At 41.6% G+C, this 27,477-nt stretch overlaps 1 long non-coding RNA gene across 1 annotated transcript in view; it reads left to right on the plus strand.

The window, feature by feature from the left end:
- The first annotated feature begins 784 nt into the window (after nt 1-784).
- LOC148224263 (uncharacterized) overlaps nt 785-27,477 on the plus strand; it is a 35,209-nt gene continuing 8,516 nt past the window's right edge. Inside the window, exons 1-3 of the long non-coding RNA XR_015802851.1 lie at nt 785-980; nt 1,773-1,976; nt 14,988-15,092. This is a non-coding gene — a long non-coding RNA (uncharacterized LOC148224263). The remainder of the gene's footprint in view (nt 981-1,772; nt 1,977-14,987; nt 15,093-27,477) is intronic.

The following is a 27,477-nucleotide window of genomic DNA, read 5'->3' on the forward strand; positions in this document are numbered from 1 at the left end:
TCAGAAAGCACAGGTAGTTTGCTCAAGGATGGTTAAAGCAAGATTGACTTTTGCATTCCTTGCTTTAACACTGAAATATGAGAGACTCAAAATCAGCTGAGGGGTTGCACCAGGACAATGACACTGTTAATTCTAGCCGATGATCTGTGGTGCACATCGTGAAGCATTCTGCAAGTGAGTGAATTCAGATTTCCCAACCTCCTCAGCTCCTCAGTAAGGTCAGTAGTATTGTTCCCATACTATGGCTGGAGAGATGGATGTACTGAGAAGAAAAGTGTTTTTTCGACTATCACCTGGAAGACCAAGGACAGACTTGGGAAAACAATACAGATGTCTTTCCTCCAAGTCTCCTAGTCTGGTGCATACATATGCAATTTCCCAGCAAAGACACTTTAAAAAGTGTCTTTAAAGTTCTTTTTGTATTTCCTCATATTCTACAACATCTACACCCACAGCTTCTGAACACCTTTCAAGCATTTGCAGTGTTATCCTTCCAGTATTCCTGTGAAGGAAATGCTAGAGTGCCTCCTTTTACACTTAGTAAGTGGCAATTCAGGGTTTGAAGAAATCAGAAATTATATGGAAAACTCAACTGCTAATAAGCAATGTTTGCATAAATTCTAGAAGGAAGCACTTTAATAACCTGTTTTCTGCTATTTTCTTGCAAAACCCTTAATTCCTTGTCTATCAGGGAAAGGGAGGGGGGGGGGCAAGCTCTTAACCAAATTTTCATGCATGCACCTCTCCAGGGAGTAGAATTGGCACATAGTCATTAGATCTAAGTTATATCCACACATTTCTCTCCAGCTGCTCCTGTTACTGAGGAGAAAACTGATGTGTTGATTTTTCATCTCTTAGGTACTTTTGATTAACTGATCCCCAAGGAAAAGAGGGACTAAAAACCACATCTGCAGGTTCCAAAGGATATGTCCTGGACAGATCTGTTCCTCCCGCTCCCTCCCATCCTGCAGCTTTCCACTGTAAGTACAGGGAGGTTTCCAAACAAGGGCAAGCCATTCCAACTGGTGCCATGGTTTGTGCTACACCTATCCTGTCAGAAAAATGAGTGGGCATGTGGATCATGGCTGAGCAGCACTGGCAGAGATGTGGGGGGTTGTAGGACATATTGAGACAGTAAGAAAATTACAGCCTGAAAAATATTCCAGGCTGGAGCTTTTCAGCTCTGTTCCCAGCCGATAAGCTGGTCCAGGTCAAGGCTAGGAAGAATTTCTCCCAGGGTGATAATTTGGTCAAAATAAAAATAAATTAATAACAAAGATAAAACACCTGTTGTGGTACATGACCAGGCCCTGGGAATGGGGTGTCTTCTCTCTGAACCAATCATCTTTTCTCTACTCTTGGAATTGCGAGTCAGGCTATAAAACCAAGTGTGTTTCTGAATAAACTTATCTCTTTCTATCATGAAAGACGACCATGTAGCTGTGCATCTTATTTCTGCTGCACTTAAAGGGTTAAAACCCCTTTCCACGGCTACAGGGGTTAGCACTGGAGTACCAATAGGACCTCAAGGTCAGAAGTGAATAAGCTGGTAGATTTTGGTTTGTGACTGGTTTTGATACCAAATACCTTTGTGAACGAGGTATGTTCTTACTCCAGTGGAGCCATCGACATTCATGGCAAATTCATCGTGTCATTGCTCCTTCTAGCATTGGTAAAATTCACAACCAAACAAATAATGGTTAAAAATAACTCCACAGCTGTGTGCATTACTGTCTCTAAGTAAAAGTTTACTTTCTTTCTATCTATGTTAGTGGCACTGGCCAAGCCAGCACTCAGACACAACAGAACTGAATGAGCTACTGCTTTAACCCTTGGGTCACACAGAGCACGTGGACATGATGCAAGAAGCACACAACTTATTTTTACTGGAGGAAGAATGTGGAAACCATCCCCAGGTCTGCAAATGGAAGGAGCTTGTCCCATAACAGCTAAGGACACCAGGCTCTCTTATTAAGGTCAGATCTAGTGTGTCATGTTGAACGTAATTATTCTACTGCTTATAATTTCAGTACATTTGAATCTGAATATAAAATGAGGCAATTTTCTTCCTGGGGATAAGAGAAATGTGTGCCTTTGCAGAGCATGAGACACAATCACTCCCAGACTGGCCAGCTTTATTTCTTCCTGATGAGCCTCTGACTCCCCAGGGAATAAGCTGAAAACATTATTTTCAACTGAGAGGGCAAGATACAAAGAAGAAAGTTTTTCTTCTGCTCTCAGGGGTGTTGTGCTTGGATGGTGGCCTGTTGCTAAGTGGCCCTATGGGAATGATTCCCAAAAGGATCATAGTTCTATGTCTGGGGATTTCATTCCCTTTAGACTTCTTTCATCTCCTTATTCAAATCCCACTGCTGAGATTGACCCTGTATGCTATTAGTTGCCTTCAGCTACCATTCTTTCAATTTTAAAAGCAAGGCTGATAGGAACGTTAAAAAAAAAAAAAAGGCTCTTCAGCCCGGCAAATTTTATCATTAGGTAAGTGCAAAATACTCTTCTTTCTTTTCCCTCTTTTCTTTGTGGAGTGAATGAGATTGGATTCTTTGTTGCCTTGCACTTTACACTGAAATTTATGCTTGTGCCAAGTGCCTATAGCATGCTGCCAAATCCAAAGAGTAGCATTTTGTATGTTCTTTGTTCAAGCATGAATGCCTTGTGCAAGGTGCAAAGCAAGACTAGCTCTGATGCTATAATAGTCCCAATCACAGAATGTTACTAGCAAATGCTTAAACATGGTAGCACATTTCCTTAGTTCTTCTGCCTCTTGTCTAAAGACAGGATTACTGAGAATGAGCACAATCCTCATGCAACAAAACTGGCATATAGTTAGAAAGCTACTAGGTATAAAATAGCATTTCCCATGACTTTGTTCACTTGCAACCTGCAAGCAAAATTTAGTTTTTCAAAATCTGAGCCCAAGTAGGAACTATAACAGTGCCAGTTTGCACCCTCAATAATTCTGGGTGTCCTATGATCACCTATAACTGCAGCACATAATGGATGACAAAGGATTCAGCATGCACTCACAATTAAAACACTTGTGTGACCTCTGATCCATTTCATACCTCAGAAAGAATGAAAAGTCTTTTATTATACAGTGATCTTGCACATTTGGGTTTTGTTCGTATTTTTTTTTTTCTGAAATAAGGGTCTGGGTGACCCTTCCTTAAAGATTGCTCTCACAGCAAATGCTCTCTGTTATAGAAGTGAAGGGGCTCAGGCTCAGATTATTAAGAAGACAGATATTCTTGGGGCATGAGAGGAGGTAGTAACTGTGGAAGAACCTTTATGTGAGAGTATTTCCTGCTTCTGCAAGTGAAGCTGTTTTCCTCTGGTGTCCTCAGAAGAACATGTATATACTGTCAATTCAAATGCATAGGTCTTGATGGTACAGGTTCCAAAATTGTTTGGTGTTATGGGCTATTATCCTTAGGAAATGAGCATGATATATGTGATCATAGCACTTAGGAAGAAGGACCTTACCTGTAAAAAGACACGGCTGGTGCTAAGAGTCCCCAGTGTTTATTTTTTATGAACCCTGGCCAGCTCTGGTTAAGTCAGGCAGTGCTGAACATGACTTAGGGAGGTTTCACTCTGGTGTTTCCAGGTGTCCTTTCAATTCCTTCCACCAGACAGGAAGAGACTTGTTCTGTGGGGAGGAGAAATAAAGGAAGTTATATGCTGCTCCTTCTTGAAAAACAGAAGGTTTATAATTGAGTAGTCCAAACAAGAGCAAAGCCTGAATTTGACATCTGCTTCTTAGTTCCTGATAGGAAAGACCTCCCATCTTTACCTCTACACTCCTGTGTTAACTTCAGGGCCACTTCTTCACCTGATCCACTGTGGAGGTAAGTTCTAACTTGACAGTTGTGTGAGGTGGTTTGAACTCTCAGACTATAAGGAAACTCCTTCAGGAAAAATTGCTGGACTAGGATCCTGTGATTTCCGTAAGAATGTGGTGTTGAATTACTGCTAAATACATGAATAAGTAGTGATGGGATTCACCAAGTGCATCAGTACCTACCACAGCATCTTGCTGTGCTGGGCTCAGTCTGTAGCCTCCCAGGAGATCAGCTGGCATTTAATTTTGATCACTGCAGAAAAGAGAGGCTGAGCTTGCAACAGTGACTGACTTAGCTGATATGTGTGAAAATGTTATTAAAATGGGAAAATGTCTCTCCAAATGGATTTTGCTTTGCCATTTAAAAATCCCATGTAAATTATGCACATAGGATTTGGAGTGGGAGAAATATCAGAGATAATAATAAACCCATAATACAAACAGGTCAAGTTTCACTCAGTGGGATTAAGACTCAGTCATGTCTCATTCAGGAGTGCAGAATTAAGCTGTCTTTCAAATATGACAAGGTTTATGTTTTCCCTGAGTTGTTTCCAAACGAGGAGGGAAATCTCAATTAATTTAAATTACTGCCTGTTGTCAGTCCTGCCTCCATGGATTTCAGAGTCTAGCCTAATGCCATAACCTACAGCAGCAGTGATGGATGTAGGTTTGCCATTGACAAGGAAGCAACAAGTACCAGAAGGAGGTGCCAAGCAGAAGAGTTGTCTGAAGACAGAGCACAAAGTGGAGTGGAGAACATGCTGTCCCATTCTCTGGGAGTCATTGATGTTGCCATAGAAATGAATTTGAAAGAGTAGATAATTTTACCCTCAGGAAAACAGAAGTTTTGTTTTTTCCCTAACACTGCCTGCTAGAAAATCATAGCTATACATGGAAAAGACTGAATCACCTTCCCTCTAGCTGCCTCTGGGCAGAGCAGCTATCAAACTGAATGTCTGTATCTCAAAATTGTGGGTTATACCCCTTTTCTGGCAATTCTGTCCCTTGGCTTGGTAGATTGCACTATTAGAAACTCTTTTTTTTTTTTTTAAATTATACTTCACATTTTATATCCATCTGAGCAGCTGAATCAGGGAACTCACCTGTAATATATTTAAGATGTATGGCATATGTGAGTCCTCACTGCGTCAGATCCTCTGACTTGCGTAGCACCACACAGACATTGTTATATTTAGGTGCCATTTACAATGCCCTTTTTCAACTCTGATCTTCAAATACATGCAGGAAGTTACTTTGTCCTCCTTAGATATCACTTAATAAAATTAAACTTCAGCAGCAGCAGTCACGTGCTGTAGTATCTGTCATTATCCTAAATATTGGGGGATTTAGAGATGTACTGGTTTAGCAGGATGGGATGTGACCATCCTTCATTTGTGCAAAGAAATGTACCACCTAAACTCAGGATTCCTCCACTCAGTAAAGCTATAGAAATATCAAGAATTTCAGGGACTCCTTTAATTAACTTGCCACCAACATTTCTGATTCCAAATGAACTTGCTGGGATTGTCCTTGCTTGGGATACCTCTTCAATTTTTGCAAAACATTTGTCTGAAATGTGTCTCATGTCAAGAGATGTAGGCTCAAACTGCTGCTTTTCCCACAAGCTGAGTTCTCTAGTCCTTTGCTGTGATGTTTGCAAGCCCTCTGTTGTTTTGGGACGTTGTTATCATTGTCCCTGCCATGTTCTCCCAAGGGAAGCTGGAGGCCAGAGTTCCCAGGAACATATGTGCCCACAGAAATTTTAGAAAAAGGAAAAATTTCATCCTTTACATTTTACCATTAATTTTAGCTGATGTGTGATTTTTTTTTCAGACAGTGAATTTTAAATTTGCAATAGATTCCGCCTTTGAAAACCAGTGTTAGCAATTAATGAGGCACAGCAGCTAGGGGTAGAGAAGCATATTAATCTATCTAGAAATCTATACAAAACCAGCACAATTTTAGGTACTGAATTTTTCCAAAAACACTTTGTGGATGAACTATAGATCACTTGAATTAATTAACAGGTTTTCAGATACAACTTCAAATGGTGAATTAATTTCAGAAAAAAAAATCTCAAAGCTGTGAACAGACATTTTGCAATGACTAAATAAACTATAAGATAAACTTCATTTAAGAAGTTATTTATATTAAAAAATTGCTCAGCTCCACTGATGTTTGGGAGTTCATCCTTTTGATTCAAGTCCCATGCTCTCGCATACGCACGTGCACACACACATATACTCTGTCTCTTTCTCTGGACAATTTAGCTCTTGCAACATCTTGTTATTAGCCATAATCATTAGTGCCATGGTCGTTTTGCTGTTCCATTTCCTCCTCTCTCATCTTTCCTGGTTCTGCTTGTGCACTACAGTGCACAGTTCCTCTCTGTCTTGTAGAATTAATTTTAAACTTACATGCTTCAGTCTTTAGATGGCACCAAAACTGAATGTACTAATTAGGGAAGCTTTATGATTTCTATTATTTTCCAATCACAGAGATGCCTATTTTTTCAGAGCCTGTGAAGGCTCTGGCTTGGAAGCCTTTCTAGGAGTTCCACATATGCTGTCTGTAGTGCAAGATCTTGTGTTGATTAAAGGGCATCATCTAAACAGAAGCAATTACACCAGCAGCTTTGAAGTGCACTGTATATTGATAAAAACAGTACTGAATAGAGCTACAAGAGTTTGACAACAAAACATAATCAAATTCTTGAAATATAAAACTAAATGGTGAGGTTGTCTGATGTTGGTAGTGGTCCTTTCAAGTCTTTCCTGTTGAAGCATATGAAGCAGTCAAATATTTTCTTTTCATCACAGGGCATTATTACTTTTAAGGAGCTTGTATATGTAGTGACTTCAATTTGTCTAGATGGTATTGACTGAAACAAAGCAATGCATGAAATTGCATTTCTAAAGAACCGGTGCAAAATGATGTGAAATGAAAATATATAGAGACATTAAGTGCTCCCCAAGGGCAGTAATACTGGTACTTAATGGTCAGAGACAAAACTAGGAGTTATTTACTATGTAAATCCTTATAGACAGACAGACTTCTGATAACTGGGGCTGTGCTGAAGGAAGGTCTGAAATTGTTGCTGTCTTTCAGCCCTAATGCTGGGGTGGTCACAGTCCACTCAAAGTGATCCCTTATGAGCCCTTCTCATATCCCAATGCCTTTTGCTTAACTGGTTGCTGCTTTCAGAGCACCTGTCAAAGCACAGTCAGAAGGCCAGAGTCCTGGAAAGCTGTATGGGTAAGAAAAATTTCCCAGGGTAATTTTTCTTGAATTTAGATTGATTTATGTACACTATCTGTTTTTTCTTTACTTATATTGTACTTCCAAGAAGAGCACTTCTGGGGCCTATGAGCAAGTGGCCCAGAAATTTTGAATTTTAGCAAGTTTGAACTTTACTGCTAAATACTGAAATTTCAGGCTTGACAGGTCGGTTCAGGAATTACTCAAAGAAAATCTGCAGTGTGTGCAAGCATGTTGTTCTGTCTATTCACTCTGTTTGGATAAACTTATGTTTCAGCTAGCTCAAAAGACACACTTTAAATTTTTTTTTTATATTCTAAATACACCAGCAGTAACAACCAAAAAGTAGAAGACAGGCAACCCAACCAGTCTGCTTAGTATTGGCCTGAGCCAACAGCAAGCTTTTTATCTTAGGTGTTAGTAAATTTGACAAATAAACTACATATGTATTGAAACTTCTTAGAAACATCTCAGCCTTCCCTGACTATTCAAAGGCCTGCTGCAATCTCCTTTCCTTCAATGAGAAAGGTCTGAGGAACCACCATTGTCACTAGAGCAAATAGTGACAAGGTTTATGAAGTGAGGGGATCACCCAGAAGCTACAGGGAAACTCTGACCTCTGTTTATTACTCAAACTAGCAAGTGGTAACCTGAGTTTTAGAAAGAGGTATTTCTTGAAGGATTCAGTATATTTCATGTGCCTGACTGCTCACACAAGCATCAGCACTCATTCCAGTGAGACCTTTTTCAGCAGTGGCTCAGCACTCAGACCACAGTTTTAATGCATCCACTTTGGCACTGAAGCTGGCATAACCTGGTTTGTTGTTCCTCTAATCTGGATTGCTCATTGCTGCTCATATCTGCCTGTGTACCCTCTGTGACTGCCCCACTGAGTGTACTGTGGACCTGGATCTCTCAATAGAGTCCTGGAAAAGAAGGTGGGACAGATGGAAGGAAATTTGCTGCAGCCACATTATCTAGCAAAGCAGGTCTGTGTAACACTGGAAGACTAATGAAAACATTGGTAGCATGATGAATGATAAGTGAGTCCCTAAACTCTCTTGGTTTTGAAGAGCACTGTGGCCAGTCCTCTGAGGAAGGATGTGCTGGGAAGTGTTGGGCTCACAAGAGCAGCTCTTCAACGCAAATTGTTACAGACCTTTTTTTCTCCTCTCTGCTCACCAAATGGCTGCACAGGCTGAGTTACACTTCCCGAGAAGTTAGCATCCTTTGATGTGCTTTGTAGTTGAATGAAAGCTTGAAACACCAATTTTCCAGCCCCTCTTCTGGGCCCTAAAGTTTTCTTGAATAGGTGCTGACCCCCAAGCAAATACCAGCCATAACCAGTCTGCTTTCCATGTTTTGCCTTGAAAGGATAGCTTGAGACAGATACCAGCCACAAATCCCTTTATTAGGTTGTCGTATTAGCCTGTAAGCTGTGCAACCCAGCACTGGAACATGTCTCCAGTGAGGCTGCAGCATCACCACCCTTGACAATTTCCTAAACTGTTGAACAGGGCCCTCAACAACCTGACTGCTTTTGAAGATGATTTTGAGCTTGTGGTTCGTTTAGATTGATTCCTAAAATCTCTTCCAACCTGAATTATTCTAGGTCTTAAAATTCCTTTGTGTTGGTTGTTTAGACTCATTATTCCCTTTCATTTCTTTGCTGGTCTCCCTTAAAAAAATTTACTCCCTTAAATATAATCTTCTCTGTCTTGAAAAAAAAAAATAGAAAAACACAGATGACCTAAGTGGAAATTTTAGTGATACCATTACATCAGAGCAGGGCTTTAATTAGTAGGCCTGAAGTAAAGATAATCAATTCTGCCTGTATCTGTTACAGACACATGAGAGGGATGCTAACCAGATGGAGACTGTCATTTGTTAAAGTGAAAGGTGTCTCCTCTAACCTTGGGAAGATCTCCAACACTGTGCTTTCCTTCTTGAGCAGCTCAGCAGGGCAATAACTGTGAGGGGAAGAAAGAAAGAAAAGAAGGATTCAGAGATGTCAGACTTGAGGAAGTCAAAACCTATCATACCTGAAATACGATTTGTAAATTTTACCTTCCTGGTGGGTTCTTTCTCAGGAACTACACAAATTTATCTTGGCCTGTAAAGAACAATTTCTTTCCTTCTGGATTTAGCCAGGAAGAAAGGCACTGTGTCATGCCCTCTTGAGGAAAATTTGGGCACAGAAGGAAGGAGGCAGGGCTGCAGATATGCTTCCCATTGGAAAGATGATTCCTTTACAGTGATGCAATGTGGTCACATGGACTGCACAACATGACTCTGGATCTGTGTTGCCTCAGAGAAGGCTCCCATCACAGAGAGAAAAGTACTGTGGAGCAAGGCTTCACCTGTCCTCAGGGTCACCAGTCTTCCTGGAATATCCTGTCCTCTTCAACAGATGTGACAAGGAGACTTTGGCGAGGCCAACTACTCCCATGTCCACAGATGCCCATTGCAGGGGGGAACAGCCTGAAAGATGAGCAGCAATTCCTGCACCTGTTCTAGGAAAGCAGAATTGGGACCATTAGAAAAAAGTAATTAGGGACAACATGGTAGGATTCCAACCTTGCACTATCTTTTATTATGAGGTGTTTATAATCCTGTGTTTTCTAAATACACATTCTATTGGATCTCTTGGAGACTGAGAGAAGTCTCAAAGACACCCAAAAAATGGCAATATGGTAAGAAGAAAATGAAGGAGAAAAGAAGTGACTGTAAGAGAGAAGAGATCAATTTTTCTTAACTAAGGGACTTAATAGATCAAATATTTGGTAAATTTAAGTCACTTGGGGCACTTCTGATAATTTATGCAATTTACCAGGAAAAAACCCCCAAACTATAAAAGCTGGGCACTAGTTATGCTGGAGGAAAAACAAACCTTATTTATTATGTCTCTCACTACTCTGTATATCCTAAGCTTGGTGGTGGATCCCCAGGGAATTTCCCCTTGAACACATCCCGTCTTAGCACACAGCAACTAACGTGTGAGAGTGCCTAGAAGGAGTCACTGGTTTTGAGTGACAGCATGTAAACTGTACAGTCTCCCGTAGAAAGGCTGTCTGCTGGTGTTTCAGCTCTCCGGTAGAGATTCTGTTTCCCCTGTAGTCTGGCCTCTCCTTGTCTGTTTGTTTTGTTATCATTTGTATGGAGATCATCAGATCCAAGTACATTTGACATATGGAGATAACAGTCAGGAAAGGAAACAACATATGGCAGACAATTCGTATCCATCAAGATCTGTCATAAACCCATTTTTAGCAATAGAAAAAGAGGAGCAGAAAAAGACAGCAGGTTTGAATTTAAAATAAGCATGCTGCTCTAAAAAACAGGAGGGGCCAGGACTTGCTTTTCTCAATGAGACCATTAGTTCACCAAAGCACCTGCTGGTGCTTGAACACTGGGTTAAAATCCTCTGTAGTGCACTGGCCAGTTCTTGCTGACCATCATGACCAGCTAATGACTAATCTCAATGCCCTGAACGAAGCCAACTGCACTGGCTGTCTAGCCTGTTCGATCACTGCCTTGGGCTACTTCTGGGCTAATTCAGCTGCTCAGCCCAGGTTATGTGGAGGAGGGAGAAAAGGAACACGTACAGGTGCTAAAAGCCAGGTGGATACAGAGACCCCAGAGCACGATGCTTGGTTCTGCTGTCCTCACTTGTGCCCTGTAGCAACATCACATAATTGATTAGACAGATGAGATGGTCCAAGTCCTTCCACACAAGGCACTAGCATTGTATCTTGGAAAGGTGGACAGGACTGAATTCAGGATGAGTCATCTATATAGACGATTCAAGTCATTTATAGGGGTGCTTTGGATGTATAGTCCTAGGCTTCAGGCTGCTGCTGGGACTAACCCCCTCAGGTAAGGTGTGGATGTATACCAGAAGAATGGTATTTGAGTTCTTTAATACAAAATAAAAGCTGGTCCTTCAATTTGGCTGAAGAGAGCTTTTGGCTAGAGGGGAGCATTTTGAAAGACTGCATCTAGTCCAGATATGGCTGAATATGTATTATTTGGATATACTGGGAAGTTTTAAAGGAATGAGGATGCTTTCCAAAAGTACCGTGCATGTCATTAATCTATGCAACTTAGTAATAAATGGAATTTCTTCTGTCAAATGTAACAGCCTAAGGGAATTTTTCCCTAAGGGAAACCTGGCTTTAATCAAAGAAAGTGGCCCTTTACTTTTATTTAGTTTCCTTTTCATAGCCCTGTGGAAGAGTCCTGCAGGACAGAGATGCTGCTTGAAGGATGAGAAAACCTCTGCAAGGGAGTGTTTACATTGCCCAACCTAACAGAGGTCTCACTGGTTTAGGCGCAGTATCCTGTGCCAAGAGGAAGAAGCAGCCTCAAGCTCCTTCTTATGAAACCAAAAGCTGAAAAACGGAGGAGAAACAGCCAGAGATATATTTTTCAGGGAGGATCTTCTCCCAGTTTATTTTCCTGATGTTCTTTTATATAACTTCTGGCGTGGCCACCTCTCTTTCTCTTCTAGCAATTGTCTTCTCATCTGTTATTTTCTCTGCTCCAGGAGCAGAACAGTTGAGCTGTAATATTGGGGTTTGCAGGTACTTCATCTCTGTAGATAAAAGGATAGCAAATCTTGTGGGAAGAAACAAGCACTCTCTGAGATGGACAAAGCTTATCTGGTGACTTAGGGTACCTTGCTAGGAATGGAATCAGTCAGCATCATCTAAGGGCTAAATATTGACCTGAGTAGGGTTATGTGAGAGAGGAACGTGGCCAAGTGTTTCTCCCAATCCTGTCTGGGTGAGCAGAAAGGATGAAGCCTTTTGTTTGGTTTAACAGAGCATCAAAGCCTGGCCATGTCCAGAGCCTCACCACAGTGGCAGAAGAAGGAGGTATTGCTGTTGAGCACAGCAATCCTTTACCCATGCCAGCTTGGAGGATTTAAAATGCAAAATGGCATTTCAATGTTTAAGAATAGCAAGTAATTTGATGGCTATAACAGAAAAGCTTCCAATAGAAAAGCAATGTGTTCCAGGGCTGCATAACACTGCTGATAAAATTGCCTTTGGATTCCTTGTCTAATATTCCAGCCTTTCTCTTGCTCAGCAGAACACAATAGCTTGCACTAAGCCTCCCTGGGAGGGCAGCTAACAGCACATTTACTAGACACTTCAAACATTTGATCATATTTCTCCTGAGTCTATTTAATATCTGTTAATGTCAGCAGCCCCAGCCTGATCAGAATGCCTGCATTGCTGGGGAAAAAAAGTGTTTAATATAAAAGATGAAATGGGTAAGCAATCACTTACGGATGTCTTTTGGAAATGGATAGGTGACTACCCAGGCTCACCCTACCCCACTTCTTCTGCCCCCCCCCCCCCCCTGCAGCCCTGTTCTGTTACCACCCTGTTGCTGTGTGCTGCTCTGAATGCATTAGAGTGGTTATTCTGAGTATGCAGGAGATGCCAGGAATAGTTTCAGGTTTCCTGCCTCATCAAACCAAATTCAATCTGTAAAAAATTAATACACCCAGAAGGAACAGTTGAAAGCATCTCCAATCAATTAATGTTAAAATGGGGGCTAGAAGGCTGATTTGTTAAAGGAAACCCAATCCAGCTCAGGGCTCAAGAGGCTACTGAGATGAGCTACAGTGATGAGTCAAGCTGCAATGCTACAGAGGAGGGAAGCAAGTAAGGTATACGTTGAAGCAATCCATGCATTCCTCTCAGCTGCTCATTGCTTCAATCTGGGGGACCCCAAAGGCACACTGTTTAGGGCAGGCCAAGAAGTCTCAGCAGAACAAGTCTTCCACCCACATTTCCTACAAGGCAGGAGGTGGCACAAGTCTAGGTGTTTGCACTGGCCACTGAAATCTTCTGTCCCTTTTCCCAGTGCAGGCGGAATGAGAGTAAAGGATGCAGCCAACAGCCTTGAGAGATCTGCACATTTACAGCAGCCCCATGTGTGCTGCAATACTCATTCCAGTGACTCAAAAGACAAATTGGTACACCATCCCCATAACTTTGCCTTCAAAAATCATAAGCCAAGAAGAGATAGATAAAAGTTGGGAGGTTTTTTATTGATATCTGTACCTGGTTGACATTCAATGTTATTTTGTGATGGAAGCTGAGATTTACATAATCTCTTGACTCCAGAGCCTGGAGCTTCAAGATGCCGTTTTAAAGGCTTGAGGATAAGTTTCAAGAATTGCCAACAAAGATCCTTGTGATGTATTTATGTAATTTACACACAGTGGGTTCCATCTGCAATTCTTGACTGCCTCTTGTCTGGTGGGCTACTCTTCATAAAGCTGATTTTATTTTTTTTCCTTGAATGATGCCTTGATTGTTTCCAAAGAGTAGAAAACTTCCAATTCGTGTCTGAAGCCACATTTAAATGAAAGCTTTTCAAGCATGTTTCTTGATTCCTGCTGCTTTAAAAATAAATAAATATATGACTAACCAAACAAATAAATAAACAATTAGATACACAGCCAGCTGAAGCCTATTGTCACCACTTTGTTTCTGATTAAGGTAGGTCACACTTTTCTTCCTTCCAGCTATTAAGTATTTAGATCCATTTATACTTTAATCCCTTGTCTTTCTTCCTGGTCCTTTGTTGCTGTGTTACATCCTCACAGTCAGAGAGCATTGAACTAAGTGGTAGAAAAATGGGAAGATGGAGTTAAGGCAGTAATCCAGCTTTGAAATAAAAAATTGGCCTGAGGTTAGTGCTTGAATCTAAAGAGCTTACCGGAGGCAGAATGGAAAAAAAGAGACTGACAAGAGAAACTGAGGCATTTACAACTGAACCAACATTAGTGCTTATCTGGATGTGGTATTGAATGGAGTCCTTGTGACAAAGGGTTAATTAAATTGCATTTCCCTGAGTGCTGACTGGGCCAGGGCTAAGAGTGAGAGATTTTCAGAAGGTTATGATAGGATTGTTAAAGGTTTTAGGTGAAAATGTAGTTCAGCTGGTGCTGGGCTATGCTGCTTGGTGGGCTGCTCTGTTCAGGGAGGGCTTCACTGCCATGAGGAGGAATCAGAGAGACTCCATAGGTTCTGAGATGGGAGGTGTTCATATTGTACTCCTCACCTTCCGCTCTATCCCTTTGTTCAGGCAGAGGAGCACTGCACCCTAGAAATATGGTCACTTGGTTTACAAATCATAGCCTGTGATATTTAGAGTGTGTTCTGGGCTTGATGTTTTCTGTAAACTATATTTCAGTTGGAGGTGGGAAGGAAATTTTGTGGACATCAGCAAGAACTATGCTCATAGAGAGGAAACATGTCTGCCTGTTAACTATCACTTTTTCTATATTCTTCTTTATCTTTGAAAGTGCAGCAACCTCTCCTCTGGCTAAATTAGAGGAAACTGGCTAGAGAGAGCTCAGGTAAAGCCCGTTGAGATATTCTTATGTTCACTAAAAGAAGTTTACACAAAAATACAATTACTGGTCTCCTCTGTCAATAGCTGGGCATGCTGACTCCATAATGCCCTAGGTTACACCTCTAGTTCTTTGCTGCCTGAAAGCCAAAATCAATTTCCCCATGAAATTTTGAAAATAAAATACCTATTTGTGGAGACATTTTGGGCTCCATATGTACTGCATCACAACAAGATATAAAATGGGTTTCGCTGAAAATGAGCATTGTTATTTCATTTATCCAGGTCTGGGCAAAAGGAATTATGTTTCTGCAGTCAGATATAGGAGACTTCATGGCTCAGTTGTGCCCTACACTACAATACAATAAACACAGTGTGGTGCAGCTTTAATTTTAATTCAAAATAAATATTTCCATAACCCACAAAATTCCTCTAATACACTTATCTGGGAGAACACAAAGACTAAAGAAATCCTACTAATTCCTTTATCTTTCAGATACAGGGCTGAAAACAAAGACATCCAAACCTTGAGCCATTTAGAAGAGGAAGAAGCCAAAATCTGTGGCAGAGGTTTGACTGCTGGGTTTACTCATGGCTTCAGGTAAGCTTCTTTCCCTGGGTTGTTTAGCATTTCAGAGGCCCTATGTGTTCCTCAAGGAGAGCAGTGGATTACAGACATAAAACCTTGCATAGCTTGCAGCCAAGGCAGAGCAGTGGGAGTACAAACAAGCTAATCCAGGGTGCCTTCTATCCAGCTGCCTGCCTCTGACCCTGGCCAACACTATATGCTTCAGAGGAAGATGTAAGAACCTCACAGCAGGCAGATGTAGGATAATCAATCCTTTCAACCTTGTTCTCAAGCCCCATTAGATCTCATCCTGATCCCAAAATAGTTACAGGTTGGATTAAGTCTTGAAGGATGGCATTTAATCTACTCTAAAAATTGTTGTTATTATTAACTCGCATGACTCTGGAAACTAATGTTATCCATAGACAAATACATTTTCATTTTGAATCACCTTGTGTCCTTGGTCTACTACACCAATGAGTACACAGGCTTAAACACCTGTTTGCAAAAGGTATTTAATATTTCTATCTGTGGTGATTTTGCTGTGATTTTTTTTCACTGCATGTCTCTTTTCCTGACATTTTGAGCTAAGGAGGAGGGATAAAGTGAGTATACTCTAAAGATTACACATTCCTTCATCACATTATTGTACAAAAGGTCTCAGGAGATGAATTATTTCAGCAGCTTAAGCATTGGTTTGGCAGCCTGCTTCCAGCCTCTCAAAAATACAGACAGATTTGCACCTCTCCCAACACAAACTCTGATCCACACCTCACTCCAAATTGCTGACCTTGGCTGAGTTTTGTTCCAGCTTTCCCAGTCATTTTTAGGATAAGCAAAATCTTATAGGAAAGATATTTTTGCAGACCATTCATCCCTTGGCAGCCCTTTGCTGCCCTATTCCAGCTGGAGCAGTAGCTCGTGTCTCCCTCCCAACACTAACCCTTCTACTCACTCTTTTTGTCAGAACAGCCTTTCCCAGGACTCTCAGGCATCCTGGAAGTGAAAGAATTGTCAGTCTAGAATGCTTTTCCAGCTTCCCTGTTCCTTTGGCTTCCTTTCCACCCTGCACCATTTGGAGCACTCTTATTGTAGTGTTTTTTAAACCTAACCCTTGCTAATAGCCTTGTCTTCTGCTCTTTCCCTAGGATGTCTTCTTAATATTTTTCTTTAACAGGAACCATATCCCCATTTAACTTGTGCAGTACCTCTGATGAAGTTTTAGAGCCTATGAAGTGATGTTATAGGTAGGATTTCAGCTGGATTTGTAGTGCTTACATAGAATTGCTCAAATATTTTTAAGTGTTTAATTTTTAATTAATTTTAGCTCTCTACTATTGTTTGTGCACAGATTGAATCTACATGGATATATCTACAGTGATGACTTGGAATGCCTCCTTGTGTCACCTTTGTATCTTTGTACCACCTGCAGTACAGTGTCCTCTCCCAAACCCCAGCTGTTGACCATTCCTCCTCGCTGCTCTTTCTCCATCCTTTATTTTCCTCTTCTTATAACATCACAACCTCTTTCTCTTTCATGTGTCATACTCTGTTCTTCTCTCCTGCTTGGTGCCCCTCACTGAGACAGAGGCCAAGGGGTGCCTGAGGGCCCCACGTGTGTCTTTGTGTGTGGTGGGCAAGAGACTGCAGAGGAGTTTCTGTCTGGGTGATCGGGCAGAGCCCCAAGCTGTGAGCTGGGGGAGGGAAGCACGAAGGGAGGTGCTCTCCTGCTATGGGGCACAGCCTTCCCATGGTGTGACAGGGACAATTGCTGCTCAGAGCCGCAGTGGCATCCTGGGCACATCTGCTAAGGGGAGGCACTGTGCAGCCACGAGGGCCCTCAGCAGTTTGGAGGTACAGATCATGGGGTGGGTGTAAAAAAATTTTGCTTTTTTGGTGAAGATTTCCCACCTTCATTTAGATTCCTATGCAAGCAATATTTTTCCCTTTTCCAGTGTTACAAATCTATGGTGTTTTGGCACTGGAATTTGGTTACCTGAGCCAGTCATCTAGTTGCCTAGGGTCTTTCTGAGTGTCAGCATCATCATAATTCTTACTACTCACCCACCTAAAAATTTGTGGCTGGTGCATTTTTGCTATTTCAGTTCCAGTCCTTTGTAGATTGCTCATAAATACAAGCAAATTAAACAGTGTGGAATCCAGAGTGGAACCTTGAGGCATATGATGTTTTCCAGGGTGAAAATAGGCCATCTGATTCTTTACTTCTTTTCCCTTTATTAAAGTTTCATCAAAATAATAGTTTACTTCCTTCTCTGAATTCCTACAGTTTCTCTTTTTTGTGATGTTTGCTCAAAAGCATTTTGACAGTCTCAGTAGGTCATGGCTTTCCTCTGACATGGCCAAAGAATTATGAGAGATTCGTGAAACATTTTTGCCTTCTCTGGTTGTCATTTTAAACACCCTGTTACTATTTTCTTCTCGTTCTTAATGTTGCTTTCAAGAAAGATGACTAAAACATTTCAACCAAATGTAGCTTATCAGACTCCAAAAATCTATTTCTACTACCATCCTGATCACACCACCCCTCAGCACAACCAGGTTTTTTAATATGGTGATCAGTAGTAATTGGAAGAGCATGAAAAAGGACAGATTTCAAGAGCTTTGGGCTTGATTTTCCAAACAGATTGGTACCAACACCTGGGCCTGGAGTTCCACATATCTAACTCAGTGGGAACAGAACTCTGTGGGAAACCTGACCCAGAGCTGTGTTTTGGCCCCTCTTAACAAGCTGATGAGTCTTCATGGCACAATGTAGCTCTGTGCAGGTAACAAACTCAGCTTCTAAAGATCCAGTAGACCTTTCAGTGCCAAGAAAATTAGCCTTTCAGTAGAGCAAAGCAGCTTCACAGCTATTTGCCTTCCAATTTGGATGACAATTAGAGCAGAATTAGCTTGGTGGCCTTTGCCCTGTGTGTGGCTGTACCAAGAAGACAAGTTTTTGCTTTGGAACTCCTTAGAAAGTGCTTTGGAGAGCATATACACTCATCCCCCATCTCAGACAAGGAGGAAACCTCTTTCTGCAACCACTTCTGCATGGAGTGAACCCAAAACCTATGGAGGTTGCTTTCCTCATACAGAGATATTGAGGAGAAGAACATTCCATTGCCTCAGACATTCATCAAAATTCCCCTCTGACCCTCACAATTTCTTCAGGACTAGGAGACCTCTGAGATCCTGATGCTCATGTTCCTTCTCCCAGCGAAGTGTAGCTTATTGAGTGGGACATGTGCTTCATGGCAGCTGATCCTTCAGGCTGTCATGACTAACAAAGTAGCCCTTGACTGACTGCACGTGTGCATCCCTGCTGTTCTGCTATTGCCTAGCTCTACTGAGAAGAAATGGGTGCTGTATTCGATGACTTAGCCTATTCAATGGATGCAGTTACTGGAAGAAAAACCCAAGCTAAACAAAACAAAACCCATAGAAATCAAAATAGCCGGGAAATGCTGCTCCATATAATCCCAGCTGTCCTGTACTGCTGCTAAGAGGAGCCATGTGGCTGCTATAGACACAGGCAGGAAAACAGTGTTATTAGAAGCATTAGGTATTTGTTCAGGAGGCTGTGGGATGCAGCCATTCCTTGGGCACTCCAGATGTATTTACAGTATTAAAAGGTCAAACAATCTTTCTATTTCCCTGTTTGCTTCAGAGAGTTTAGCTGAACATTCTCATTATTCATTGTGGTATTTCTTTGATTTAAGAGGATTTCTCTACACAGCTATAGTTATTAGAATGCAGTGTGTGTATGTGTGTGGTGAATGTGCTATTACAACAACAAACTTCTCCTTGTAGTAGATATTTATTCTGAGAGCAAAGCTTTTAGTTCAGTTGTGCATGTGGAAGTAAAGACAAGATGTGCCAGGTAATTTAGAAAAAGAAAAATGAGTGAAATGGAAAAAGACACAAAATTAATAGTTTAGAATTATGACTTCTGTTCCTGTCTTTGTTATGGCCTCTGTGCCATCTATTAACTTACTTTTCATTACCTTTCTTTGACAGACAGACACCCTGTACGACAGCATAGAGACTGTGAGAATGGGAATTTTCAAATTTTTCTCTTCACATAATTTCCCTCTAATTGCAGGCAGGGCTTTTTGCTCCATGAACTGTAGATGAATTGCAGAAAGCCTCTGAATCCCAAAGGTGTTGTTAGGCATCCTTTGTGATCCCCCTCCAGAAACTGCTGGCTGTTTCTTGACCACAATACCCTTTCAGTATCAGAGAGGGGAAAGAGGCAGCAGAAAAAGGGTTGCTGGAGCGGGAAGCAGCTAAACACAGCATACAAACCCTCTGATTTAGTGAGAGAAGGTAGAGGCAGTGAGGATTTCTGTAGGTTTAGGAACTGTAGGAATGCTGGCATCATCAGCCAGAGATAATTAAAGATATTATAATGAAGGCAGGGAGTCAAAGGCATTATGTCATGATTTCCACTCTATATTTGAAAATCCACAGCATATGGACTTGGACAAGGCTGATTACTTCCCAGAAGAAGTAACCGAAGAGTCTGCTAAACATTATCTATTAGGACCAAATATATCTAGGAGTCTTGAGAGGGTTGGCTCAGGAAACATCTGTTTTTAATGAACCTGGGAGTGCTGGCAATATTGCAGATGACTGCAAAGGTCTTAGGTTTTGCCAGTACTTTGCCACCCCTTCAGAGGGATGTAACAGGAGTAGTTAAGATAGTTATAAGCTGAACAACCTGGCAAAATAGTGCACAGGGAAATAGCAGGTTCTAACTGGAAATATAGTTAATATCAGGAAACTTAGCATTCAAGGAGATAGAGTCTACTAAACAGAACAACTTCCATTTTGTATGCAATTACAAATTCAGTTGTCAACAGAGACTGCAGAGAGATAATGTGCTTTTGCACTGTGCTCAGCATGTCCCAGCACAATATTTTGACTTGAGTCAAAAGAGGTAGGGAGTGCTGACTGATGGGAGTGAAGTTTCTAGGAAGTAGTCTGTGTCCAGTGTTATTTCCTTTCTCTATTGTTGATCTTGAAATAAATATAAAATTGCTGCTGATAAATCTGAGAATGACACACAAACTGAAGGAGTAGCCAATAATGATGGGGACAGAGTGGTTACACAGAGAGATAGGAATGGTGCAGTCTGCAGTGCCCATTTCAATAAAATGCTTTTTAATGTTGACAAATGCCAAGTCCTTCACCTGGATTGCAGGGAAACCAGTTTTGATACAGTCAACTCTTATTCATGGCAGCGCTAGCACATAATTTGTTTCCTTTTCTTTCCTTTTTTTTTCCTTTTCTATCTTGAAATATCTGTTAGGGTTAATACATTTGGATATGATCACTGACTGTTTTGCAAATGTTTTTTTGCCAGCACAGACTGTTGTTAGGTGGCTGCGTATGTTAGTGTTAGTCTCTTACAGGTGAGGGTGACAGTGTTGTACCAGCAGTGAGTGAATCAGAGTTGGTGGAGGTGACTGTTGAGACCTACTCTGTGCTCAGCACATGTCACTCTGCTGCTGACAGCACCCTCCTCCCTGCGTGCTTTTCCTACCCGGGGGCGAGCTGATTAAAGCGGCTCACATCATCCCTGAGCTTGGTGCTTTACTTGTGACTAAAGATTCATACGTTGGCTGATAAATTGCACCAAGTCAAATGTGCATTTAAAGTTACTTGAAGCACTTTTTTGGACAACTGCCCTACCCAGTTCATTATTTGGGCAGTCTCATACCATCTGTCCAAGCCACAAGCTCAGCTTACGGCAGCTGGATCTTCATTAATAGACTCTCAAGGTTCAGTCTTCATGCTGCGAGGTTTGAAGGGTGATTAGCATCTCACACTGTCTTGGGCAGGGTAGGGAAAGTCACAGTAGCAGAATTTCTGCAGGTTGTATTTGCTTTATAGCATCAAAACCTCACATTTCTATAGAACAATGCAAAAGATGATACAGGGAGAATCTATTTTCAATTAATTATTAGGACTATCTTGATTTCATGCAGAATCTGGAGTGAAAGTAAAAAATCTTAATAGAGTAGTTGCACATATGAAAATGGATCTATTGATAGATGGTCTACTTTAGTTGTTTTTTCCTCCTTGAAATAAAACATCACTTACTCTAATGTAAGTCCACAAAGTCTTGTGGACTATTTTATAGTCACAGATTTAGATTACTTTGTCTCCACATCTCTTTTCATGGATCACTACACCAGGTAGATGTCAACAAGAGTGCTGGGCTCAAGTCCTGACTTGCAGGACTAATCAGATCTCCCCCATCACTTCAAGATGCTCCTCTACATGCTCATGGCACCCTACTGAACACATTCAAAAAGCTCCTGCCACTAAGCTTGTGAGACCTGATGAGATCACAACTTGGGAAAACAGCTTTATTAAAATAGGGTCTTGAATATTGAACCAATTTCTCAGACGTGCTTCTCTTGTTGTTAACCCTGACAGATCAATGGTTTTAAATTTCTTTCTCCAACGGGCTAGGCAGGCTTTGATAAAAAACAAATGTATTGTGAACTATTCTCTCTTTCTGTCCAGGAGACTGCTTCTTAATACATATCCAGTTATAAACATCATAGTGATTGTTAAAAAAGTTGTTTAAAAAGATTTTTTTTCCCCTGTGACGGTTTCGTATCGAAAGGAATGAGATACTGTTAACTGTACTAATCATGCATTTTTCAGAACTTATTTAGTGGATTATATACTGCCTCTTCCTCCTCCCCCTGCTGAGTAATCAATGATACAGGCATACCTGCATTGAAGTCTTTTTTAACCATCTGAACCTGCAGGTGGTTCCCTTCTTGCTGCACTAGAAGGGAAAGTGGTGATGTAAAATTAATTTTGTGGTGCTAGCAACCAAGGAGTTAGGCCCCTTTCCCTAAAAGTCCCCAGCCTATGGATGTTGTTTCAGGTCTATTTACAGAAGTACTGATGAGTACAACAAGAACTATAAAGGAAACATGAACCTGCTTCATGTGGTGATGTGGTGAAAAATTAGATGCCTCTGGAGAGCTGGACCTGAACTGCTGTTCCAAGGTTATGGGGCTCCATTTTGCCACTGCCTTCACCAGCCCATCAGAAAGAAACAGCTACAATCTCCTTAGCAAGAATGACCCAGCAGGGAAGAAATCTTTCCAGGCTCTCACTTCTTCCAGCTCTTTCTGGCAGATGTCAAGGAAATTACATCTGACCATCAGCAGAGCCTGGGGGACTTCCCACCTCTACTCCTTCTCTCTGAAGCTGACGGTTGTGTGGATGACTACCTCTGCCCTCTTCTCCTTGGGATAAAACTGCCTGAGCTCCTACTTAGGGTCCTCTGAGGGATCTCCCAGGCTTGCTTTGTCCAGTCTCATGACCCCCAGCAAACAGTGGAACAGGAGTCTCTGGGTCATTTAATTTTGCTGGGGGTCTTGTGTGAGCTGGGTTAGTGCCAGAATCTGGGCTTGGGCAAGGATAGGAGACAGGAACACGCATGGCAGAGGGACATGAGGTTCAGGTGACAGACACACGAGAAGTGATTTTCAAATTTGCTATGTCCCCTTCTCTGAATATTTCTGGGGCTCTCATTTCCTGTGATCATCCTGTCCCGCTTCAGCAGCTGACACCCAGGCTGGGCATGTGGTGCTTCTGCACCACAGGGGACTTTGTGCACAGACTTGGGGCAATGAGAAATAAAGGATTCATTTGACTTGTCCTCACAGTGTTGACTTTTTGGTTGCCTCACTGTGATAGAGAAATTTTAACATCTGTAAGTAATTCTGTCCTCCAGAGAAGTGATTGCCTGTATTGCATTATCTGTGAAAAATTCTTGCCCCAAAACCTTATTTGTGGCTCCATTAACCTAAAGAACTCGTCTGAATGCTCCATTTGCCTTTTAAATAAAGAACAAGTGATTGCTGAGGACTCACATCCCTATCATTTTGTGTTGCTTTCCTCATTATGAGAGGAACATAAGGGTCCCCAATCATTATTTCTGACTCTGTCATTAGCAAAGGTCTGGAAAGTATGTTTTCACTCCATTAGCCTTCAGAAATAAAAAGAATGATTGCATAAGTCGAGAATAATTATTTCAACCAGCTCTTCTCAATGTATTGCTGTGGAACAGGCTGGGATCTAGATAGGAGCTGACAAATTAATTTATATTATTTCTATTTTCCAGAAAAACCACCATGTTCAGGATTGATTTAGAAATACAAATAGCTCTATTTGTGGTTTAATGTGCCTCTGATCACTCATGACAAACATCAGGAAGTAAATCTCTTCCTTCATGATATCTGCCAGGATTCCTGCGATTTACCCCCAAAAGAGTGGTAGAACAGAGATACCCAGATCTGTCATGGTACTTTTGTTTCTCAGAAGTGTGCGGATACTTATCTTAATCAGGACTGACCTCCTTCTGTAATGATACCCTTCTGTGGTGAGGTTGAAGTCCACAGTTATATGATGGCATGTGAGTCCAGGCATGGTCCAGATTACCTGAATTGGGTGCTTTCCATGTTCAGGGCAATTTCTTCTTTGCTTTAAAGAAATGATGGAATGCCTCCACCTTCCTTTCTTTAAAAGACCAAAATGCAGCCATTTCTCTTCTAGATACAGTGTTAAAACTTGCTGGACCTCTGATGAGACCTGTAATTCCTGAGCAAGGCATGCTTGCCACCAAGAAGGGCTCATGCAGAGCGGCCTCTTTCACATTGTCTTCAAATGAGACAGCTGAGTGTGTAGGAGTGGGCAGTGAGTCAGGGCCAGCAAGACGGAGTTTTTCTGTCCCACCACTGCTTATTGTCAGCAGAGACAAGCTACTTCACAGCAAAGGAAGGCAATAGACAGTAGGATGATATGATAATTCAGTCTTGGATAGAAAGTACTGTAGAACAAGCATTATTTCTTATTTTGACTGAAAATGTTCTTATACTGCTGCAGATTGTATAGTTAATTACAATGCAGCTGAGAGCTTGGAGTGAAACTGGGTTGAAGGAGATTATTTAGTCTCATTTTCCAACGGAAATAGACTTTTAAACCTTTTCTTTAAAATTACCAATGAGCCCACTGGCATGAAGAAAAGCTTCTCCTATAGATCTGTGCAGCTCCTTTCACCACAAGTTTCTCAACTGGAGTCTTTGGTGGAGGAAGGAAAGATCATATTCTCCTTGTCAGTGAAAAGTTGTGAGCTGTTATATTAGCTTTTTTTTTCAAAAGGTGTACAGTTGCCAAATAAGATGTGAATTGCAGCTTGAAAACATAGGTATTCTGTGCACAGATGCCATTCAATAAGAGATAAAGGTGATGAGCACAGAAAGAAAAATCCCAGGTGATACTGTGAATCATGATACTGTGCCAGAATTTTATGTTAATTGCACACCTTGTTTTCCTCACCTCTGAGTGTGCTAGTTCCTAGGAGAGGAAAGAGTTCAAAAGCTTGACTCTGGAAACCCACAGAAAGCCTGCAGTCATTCACACTTAACACAAATCATAGCCTGAAAGACAAAGAAAGATGTCCTCTATCTGACAGTGTTGTAAAACAATTATCATGGTCCCTTTCTCCTCTGAACAGTCTTCATGGAAACCTAGCCAGAGCATCTAAGATAGAAGAGTCTTCTGACCAGTAGTGTAAAAAAGACAGCATCAGTCCTGAGACAAGGAATTCATCTTAGCCTTGAGACTGACATGAACTTTAAAGGATCTGAGCCCAGGCATGCAAGGAATAACAATTGGTACATGCCATAATACCTTGTAAAAGCAGGCACTGTGGAAGCTGACATGACCATCACTTCTGCTGGAAGGTTCATGGTACAGGTAAAGCCTCATCAAAACAGCTCAGAGAAACAATGGGGTATGCCTAGGGAGCTGTGAGATATGGCCCAAATCTATATGAGATGAGCCTTCATCCCACTCCACATCTGTGACAGTGACATATAGGCTGACGAGGTGTTTTGAAGCATTTGGGTGATAAGCACCCAGAGCTCCTCATAGACATCAAGGCTAGAATTACTGTCAGATAAAGTAGAGTGGAAGTAAAAGTGCAAGATGAGATTAGGAACGCCATGTTAAGGGCTTCTAGAAGAGCTGTGACACAGACTGCAGGCTCCCATCTTTAGGTTGCAGGACATGTCCCTGTGAGCTTTCTCTACTGGGAAAGTCACATACTGGAGTGCTTAAACAGGCTTGCTGAAACGTGGCTGTGTTGTAATTAATAAATACACTAATAGAGTCTTCATTGCATTATTAGGACATCTAGAATTTACTCTGGGAAACCTTTTAACTCCATTAAATCCACCTTTGTCACAAGATAAAGTGCCGCTCATAATAGGCTCATTAACATGCAGACTGCAGCTCATCCCCATCCATTAACAGCTGGCAGGCAAGAGTTTCCAAAAAGACCCCAAGAAACATTTTCCCTGACCAGGGGCTGGCTTCCTCAGCATGTCTGTTAGTCCTGTGTGGGATGTTTCATGACAGGGAGCTTTTCTGCTATCTCTCCGTGCCATTTAAATCCAAGACCAGCTATAATCACTTAAGGATCTGGAAGGATCTGCCAGGAGTTCCTACCCTGCTGCTGGGGTCTTTATTTGATTCAAAAGCTGCCATGAGCAGAAGATGCCGGCCCCATGCAACAGTCGTGGGCATTTTCTACCTCTCTCCAGCTTGGCTGACTTTCATTTAGGGCCCAAGTGTCAACTGATCTGATTAAGTGCATTAGAGCCAAGCGTGATGATTAACAGTAAATGATAACAATGGCATTTCAGTGGTTGCTAATAGGCTTCCAAACTTAATCTCTCACGCTCTCACAGAGATAAAGAATAGATTAATAATTCTTCCAGCAACAATCATTACACAATAAAGTTTGCATTTGCTCTGTAGCTGATGAGCTATGGCACCTGGTTTCGCCCAGTGGCACTTTGGAGACCCCAGGGCTGGGGGTGGTGCCAGCTCAGGATTTTACGGATTTCCGATGTATTGCAGGTCTGTCTCCTGGAGCAGGGAATTAATGTCTTTGTTCTTTCCTTCTTTCTAAAGCCCAGATCTCCAGCCAGCAACTGACAGGAAAATACAGACTAAGAGAAATAAAAGTTGTCCCTAAGTAATCTGAGCTTACAACTTTTGGACAAAACTCGAAACTTTGGGGCACAATTTATTGATTTGAGTTCTGAGGATTGTCATTCTGGGTCTGTCACATCCACAGTAGGGGAGAGGGCTATAAAACTGTCACTGGGCTAAGAGGCTCAGCAGAGAAGCTAGACTGGGCTGCAAGGATGACTTTCTAAACACTGAGAGCAGCTTATCTGAATGAGATGAAAGCCTGTCAGTGACTGAGGTAAATGAGAAGCTTGACATGAAGATTTGAGACTTCAAGGTGTTGCATTTCAGCAGTCTGAATGCCAGGGCACCGAGACTTAACAGTCCACTCAAGCACAGATTCAATGAGTAGCTGAGCTTCCATGAAACGTTCTACTGGATGGGATCCATGGACCAAAGCACACTGGGTTCAAGAGAGCAAAACTCCCGTTGAAATTGTTAATGCTAATGTTTATGTTTGTCTTAGGACAGTGCCTGCCATGAGAAAACACTCATTCACTCCGACCTGCCCATCATCCCATGGTGCAGACAGCAGTAAACTGCGGGCAAGGTGCTGTGTCACTGGAATGAATGAGTGCTCCATAGCTCTGTATTCCAGCAGTTACTGTTTGCTGCTTAAATTCTTACAAAAGAAAAGCTGTTCCTTTTTTATTTCAGTCTAAGTCTTGCCTGTGTTGCTCTTGACTGCCTGGCAGGAGGTCAGCTCTTTCAAAGATGTTTCTCACATCCCTCTTGACCAACCCTAAATTCTAAGGTCTAGAACAAGAACTGCACAACCAAGTGGCACATTCAGTGAGAAAACTCTAGTTTCGGGGCAGGCAGGACAGCTAAATAGAATATACATCCCACTGCTAGAGAATAATGTGATTTAGTGGACAAACAGCAAGACATTATGGTTAAGTTTTACAGCTGCTAAATGTGTTAGTCCTTAAATGTCTAATGGGACTTTAGCCTTCATTATTCTGAAACATCAGGCTTCAGAGGACAGCAATTTTCTAACATCTTGCACTGTGTCTTCAGAAAAAGGGATTTTATTTTAAAAAGTCAAAGCAGAGGTAATCCCTGATGTATTAAGCCTCATTCCATTTGTATTTTCACATTTTCCCCTGCACTGAATTCCTCCTCCTTTTCACTGCCTCTGGTATCCCAACTGTTCACATTTCCTTTGCTCAGGCTTCATGAAATGAATCCAAGATGCAGATTTCGGTGAAACCAAGAGAATATGCAATTAAATCAACCTTATTCAGAGAAAACATTGTGTCTTGAACTATGCTTTGTGTAGCAGCAAGGCACAGTTACTCTAATCATGTCCTACCAGTTTGCTGAGCCCCTATTTTTATAGCAA

Source organism: Sturnus vulgaris, chromosome 3 (genome assembly GCF_052056855.1).
Source record: "Sturnus vulgaris isolate bStuVul1 chromosome 3, bStuVul1.hap1, whole genome shotgun sequence".
In the NCBI taxonomy this organism is placed as follows: Eukaryota; Metazoa; Chordata; class Aves; order Passeriformes; family Sturnidae; genus Sturnus; species Sturnus vulgaris.